The sequence below is a fragment of the Otolemur garnettii genome, unplaced genomic scaffold, assembly GCF_000181295.1.
Source record: "Otolemur garnettii isolate 467f Iridium unplaced genomic scaffold, OtoGar3 scaffold00101, whole genome shotgun sequence".
NCBI classification, from domain to species: domain Eukaryota; kingdom Metazoa; phylum Chordata; class Mammalia; order Primates; family Galagidae; genus Otolemur; species Otolemur garnettii.
In genome coordinates, this window is record NW_003852496.1 from 5777633 (window position 1) to 5784182 (window position 6550).

At 39.4% G+C, this 6550-nt stretch overlaps 1 protein-coding gene and 1 pseudogene across 1 annotated transcript in view; one reads left to right on the plus strand and one right to left on the minus strand.

Annotated features, from left to right (window-relative positions):
• Window positions 1-335, minus strand: part of LOC111727349 — a 28118-nt pseudogene extending 27783 nt beyond the window's left edge.
• TMCC1 (transmembrane and coiled-coil domain family 1) overlaps window positions 1-6550 on the plus strand; it is a 254125-nt gene that overhangs the window by 155657 nt on the left and 91918 nt on the right. The window lies entirely within an intron of this gene.

Below are 6550 nucleotides of genomic sequence, written 5' to 3' on the forward strand. Positions count from 1 at the left end.
GGTTCCTGTAATCCCAGCTACTTAGGAGGCTGAGGCAAGAGAATCGCTTAAGCCCAGGAGTTGGAGGTTACTGTGAGCTGTGATGCCACGGCACTCTACCCAGGGCAACAGCTTTAAGGCTCTGTCTGGAAAAAAAAAAAAAAAAAAAACCAATTAGGGAGAGAAGTTAGGGATTTTACTGTCAACCCAGGCTGGTTTAGAACTCCTGGCCTAAAAGGATTCTCCCAAAGCACTAAAATTATAAGCATGAGCCACCTCACTGCCTATACTTCTGTAATTAAAATGTCTTGAGTATCTATACTTTCTTAAATTTGCACTTACTTACCTGTTACCATGGTCACTAACCTAGCTCAGGCCAGCATTCACTTCTTAAATAAGACAGAGTAGCTTTTTAACTGGTTCCCCATCTTCAGTTTTGTCTTTCCCAAATCTTTTTTTGCCCATAGACCACATAAATCTTTCTAAACTATCTGATAGTTTTTTTCCTGCCATACAACCCTCTGGACCCAGAATCAAATTTATGTTGTTCATCTTACTGTTTAAACCCCTTCATAATTTAGCACCTATTAGTCCAACTTTGTAACCTTATTTTTCATCCATGAGTCAACTAAATTGTTTATTGTTTCCTGTTGTGTCATATATGTTCACTTTGTTTATCACTCAGGCTTTTCTTTCAACTTGGATCATTTTGTCCTCTTCTTTCCTTCCCAGCCCACCCCAAATCTCCTTGTCCAGATTTTACTCATTCTTTAACCCAAGATCAGATGCTATCTTCTTATGATACCTTTCTCTACTATTCCCATCATTCTCACTAGGGTCATGTTCATTGCTGAGAGTCTAGTGCTAAAGCTACTTAATTGTATTCTGGTAGTATCACATGGACAGAAAATTAATAGCCCACATGGTTTCTTTTTGTTTCTTTTTTTTTGAGACAGAATCTCATTTTGTCACCCTTGGTAGAGTTCCATGGCATCACAACTCACAGCAACCTCAAACTCTTGGGTTTAAGTGATTTACTTGCCTCAGCCTCCCAAGTAGCTATTTTTAGAGATGAGGTCTCGCTGTGGCTCAGGCTAGTTTTGAACTCATGAGCTCAGGCAATCCACCCACCTCAGCCTCCCAGAGTGCTAGGATTTTTTTTTCTTTTTTTTTGAGACAGAGGCTCGCTGTGTTGCCCTCAGTAGAGTGCTGTGATATCATGGATCACAGCAACCTCAAACTCTTGGGCTTAAGCGATTCTCTTACCTCAGCCTCCCAAGTAGTTGGGAATACAGGCACACACCACCACCACCACCCCCCACAACACCCAGCTATTTTTTTGTTGCAGTTGTCATTATTGTTTTAGCTGGCCTGGGTCGGGTTCAGACCCACCAGCCTCAGTGTAAGTGGCTGATGCCTTACCCACTGAGCTATGGGTGCTGCCCCAGAGTGCTACAATTACAGGTGTGAACCACTGCCCCAGCCAGCCCACACATTTTCTTAATTGATTGGCTAATCTCTCAAGGGCAGTGCCAATGACATGTCTGTTGCCCACAGCCTTTCAATTTTTATTAGAGTAGTAATTATGATTGTTTAGGGGACTAGAAATTTAAGTTTTAGCTTAACTATACTGTCTTTTTTTTCAAGTGTGCAAATTGCATTTGCAAATTTGAGACTGTGCAGTATCCCTGAACCCAAATTACGATTATGCTTCTAGGCTAGAAGCAGTGGCTCATGCCTATAATTCTAGCACTCTGGGAGGCCAATGCAGGAAGATCCCCTGTCTCAGCCTCCCAAGTAGCTGGAACTACTGGCCCCTGCCACCATGCCTGGCTTATTTTTCTTTTTTAAATAGAGACGGGGTCTCGCTCTTGCTCAGGCTGGTCTCAAACTCCTGAGCTCAAAAGAGATCTCCCACCTTGGTGTCCCACAGTACTACAATTACAGGCAATGAGCCACTGTGCCTAGCCTAAATATTTTTACTCTTTTTTTTCTCTTTAAATCAGTATAGCTTATGTCCCCTAAGACAAGTGTGGTTTAATTTTTCTTGGTTTATTTTTAGCCCTGGCCAAGAGTAGATGTGTGAAACATACAAGTATTATGTCATTTTCAAATGTTAGTATATTACAAGAACAGAAGTGGATCAGGTCTAATCTGGATTGCTTACAGGGATATCCAACCTGTGCTTAGATTATTGAGGCCTGTTCTGCTTATCTGTGGTGTCCGATATTGTGGAAATTATGCATGGACCTTATTTTCGCTTATCAGTTTTTGTTAGTGTTTGTGTATTTAATGTGTGCCCCAAGACCATTCTTCTTCCAATGTATGGCAGAAGAAAGAAAAGCTTGGACATCCCTGCTAGATGATGACCATATGGTAAGAAGTGAAGGGATCGAAATAACAAAGTTCCTAACTCTTACCTCCTTATCTCCTGGCTCTGAATCTAAAACACACACTGGGGCATTACCTGTGGCTCAGTGGGTAGGGTGCGGGCCCCATATACCAAGGGTGGTGGGTTCAAACGTGACCTGGCCAGCTAAAACAGCAGTGGCAACTGCAACAACAAAAAAAATAGCCGGGCGTTGTGGCAGGTGCCTGTAGTCCCATCTACTTGGGAGGCTGAGGTAAGAGAATCGCTTGAGCCCAGGAGTTGGAGGTTGCTGTGAGCTGTGACGCCACAGCACTTTACTGAGGCGGCAGAGTAAGACTCTGTCTCAAAAATAAATAAATACATAAAATAGAAAAATAAAACACACACTGTCAGGTTCTTTACCCCAGGCTTAACTTCCTCTGCTACTAGATTGTATGCCCTAGGAGGTCCCAGCTGTGGCTAATTTATCTGTGTATTCCCAGTAAATGCAGAAATGAATTGAGAGTTTAGCCCTAGCTGCTGCTGACAAGCTTCTATTTCAAAAACTTTTGTTCAGGCAAGACATACTACAGTTTTTTATGCTTGTTTTTTGTTTGTTTAAAGGATTAAAGATAAATTCAGTCTCTAGAGATAGAGAGACTTTAAAGATCATATAATCCAAGTTTTTTTTTTTTTTTTTTTTTTTTTTTGAGATAGAATTTCACTTGTTGCCCTCGGGAGAATGCTGTGGTATGTAGCTCACAGCACCAAGTGATTTTCTTGCCTCAGCCTCCCGAGTAGCTGGGATGACAGGCACACACCACAACACCCAGCTATTTTTAGAGATAGGGTTTGGCTCTTGCCCAGGCTGCTCCCAAACTTGCGTGCTCAGGCAATCCACCGGCCTTGGCTTCCCAGAGTGCCAACTTTTTTTTTAACAGATGAAGAAACCCTGCCATCCTGGCCCTTTCAAATGTGACAATAGAAATACTTTGAACTAAGTAAATAGGAGTGTTATATTTTATCCTCATTTTCTCTTGTGGGAGATACTAATTTCATTTGAGACCATGGTGTACAATTTAAACCAGGTCCATGTTTTTATTTCCAATTTAGTGCTCAAATAGTACTCTTGAGTTAGAATGAATGGTTTAAGTTTCTCAGGGCAGAGGACAATAGGAGAAGGAAACAGATCTAATCAGTGGGATTTATAATAAATGAAAACAAAATACCTAGATCAAGTTGCTTAAACCCTTTCTCACTAGGCACTTTTCACTAAACTTGTTGTTTTGTAATAAATAATAAATGCATGACTGCATTAAGGTTTTTAAGTATGTGGACATTTAAAACATAGTTTTTAGAAGTTGTGTAGATTTGGGGACTTTAAAAAATGTTTTGTTTTGTAATGAAACATCTTTATACTAGATTATGAGGGAGACCTGTGCTCTGGCATCTGTTATAATACACCTCAAACAAACATTTAAGTTGTAGGGTGATTATTTGCTTTACAAAATAATATTTCACTTTAATAAAGCATTCCAATGAAGTACTGATACATGTTGTAACAAGGATGAACCTTGAAAACATGGAAGCCAGACATAGAAGGTCATGTATTTTATTATCCAATTGTTATGAGATATTCAGAATAGGCTTACTATGGAGACTGAATATAGTGGTTGTTTAGAGACAGGGGGCATGGGGAGTAAGAGGGTGATTGCTAAAGGTTAAACCATTTAACCATAGCTGTTCCCCGACCTTCTCCAAAGGAGTACTCATGTGTAAATATAACAAAATACGTACATTATCTGTTTGTGAAAAACTTCAAAACACTAGTAAAAGAAATTTAAAAAGAGTCAGATAAATGGAAAACATACCATAGCATGTATTGAAAGGCTCGATAATGTTAAGATGTCAATTCTCCACAGGTATAAATCTGTGGAACAAAATAAAGAATCTAGAGATGAAACCAGCCTCATACTGTTTTCTGATCTTTGACAAAGCATACACTGGGGAAAAGAATCCCTATTCAATAAATGGTGCTGGGAGAACTGGATAGCCACATATAAAAGATTGAAACTGAACCCCCACCTCTCACCACTTACAAAAATTAACTCACAGTGGATAAAAGATTTAAATCTAAGACATGGAAGTATAAAAACCCTAGAAGAAAGTGTAGGAAAAACTGTTAATCTTATTGACCTACGTAAAGAATTTATGAAGAAGACCCCATTGGCAGTCGTAGCTACAACAAAAATAAATAAATGGAAGTCGGGCATGGTGGCTCACACCTGTAATGCCAGCTCTCAGGGAGGCCAAGGCAGGCGGATTGCCTTAGCTCATGAGTTCAAGACCAGCCTGAGCTAGAGCAAGACCCTGTCTCTAAAAATAGCCGGGCATTGTAGCGGGCACCCTTAGTCCCAGCTACTTGGGAGGCTGAGGCAGGAGAATCACTTGAGCCCAAGAGTTTGAGGTTGCTGTGAGCTATAATGCAATGGCACTCTACTGGGTGTGATAAAGTGAGACTCTGTCTCAAATAAATACATAAATAAGTAGGACCTGATTAAATTAGAAGGCTTCTACACAGCTAAGAACACAATGAGCCAAGCAGAGAGATAACCTACAGAATGGGAGAAGATATTTGCATACTATGAACTCAACAAAGGGCTGATAACTAGAATCTACAAAGAACTCAAGCAAATCAACAAGAAAAGATCAGCCCACCCCATTAAAAATTGGGCAAGAGACATGAACAGAATCTCATGAGGACAGATGAATGGCCAATAAACACATGAAAAAGTGCTCATCGTCCCTAATTATCAGAGAAATGAAAATCAAAACCACTTTGAGATGGCCCACATACAAGGTCCCAAAGCAACAGATGCCGGCATGAAGGGAACACTCATGCACTGTTGATGGGATTACAAACTAGTAACAGCCTCTGTGGAAGGCAGTAAAGGAACTTAAAGTAGACCTATGGTTTGATCTGGTAATCCCATTACTAGGTATCTACCCAAAAGAAAAAAAGTCGTCTTACCCTAAGGACATTTACACTCAAATGTTCATAGCAGCACAATTCACAATTGCAAAAATGTGGAATCAGCCCAGGTGCCCTTCAGTACTTGAATGGATTAATAAAGTGTGGTATAAATATACCATGGAATACTACTCAGCCATAAAAAGATGGAGAATTTTGTATCTTTTGTAACAACTTGGATGGATTTGGAGAACATTCTCCTAAGTAAAGTATCACAAGATTGGAAAAACAAGCACCATTGTACTCAGTACTTAATTAGAATAAGTAGATTAACAACTACACGCTCATGTGAGAGAATAATTCAATTAAATTCAAGTAAGGGGATAGAGGGAAAAGAATTGAGTACATTCCCCCCAGCAGGTACATTGCATGGGTATAGTGCACACACTCTGGGTGAAGGGCATAACTCCACAACCTAGACTTTAACTTTACAAAAGCAAACTATGTGATCTAACCTTATGTGCTCCATATTAATCTGAAATTAAAAAAAAACATTATAAATAATGCTGCTATGAATATCTGTATGCAAGTTTTTTTGTAGGCATATGTTTTCATTTCTTTTGAGTATACATTTTGTATACATTTTGAGAGGTAGAATTTCTGGATTATATGTATAGTATGCCAGGCTATTTTGCAAAGGGTCTGTACCATTTTCCCTACAAGCAGTATGAAAGTTTTAGTTCCTACACATTCTCACCAACTTTTATTATCTGAGTTTTTTATTATAACCATTGTTGTGGGAGTGAAGTAGTATCACATTTTGGTTTGGATTTACATTTCCTTGATGACTAATGATGATGCTGAGACTCTTTTTATGTGTGCTTACTCACCATTTGTGTCTCTTCTTTGCAGAAATGTCTGTTTGGGACCTTTGTTCATTTTTTCATTAGATTGTCTTTTTAATGTTGAGTTGTAATAGTTCTTTATATATTCTGTGTACAAGTTCCTTATCAGATATATGATTTGTAAGATCCCCCCCCACATCCTGTAGATTGTCTTTTAACTTTATTAATACTCTTCTTTGAAGCATAACAGTTTTTAATTTTGTTCTGTTTTATTTTGTTTTGAGACAGGAGACTCAAGCTGTGCCCCTGGGTAGAGTGCTCATAGCACTCATAGAGTGCGTGACATCACAGCTCATAGCAACCTCCAACTCCTGGGCTTAAGCAAGTCTCCTGCCTCAGCCTCCC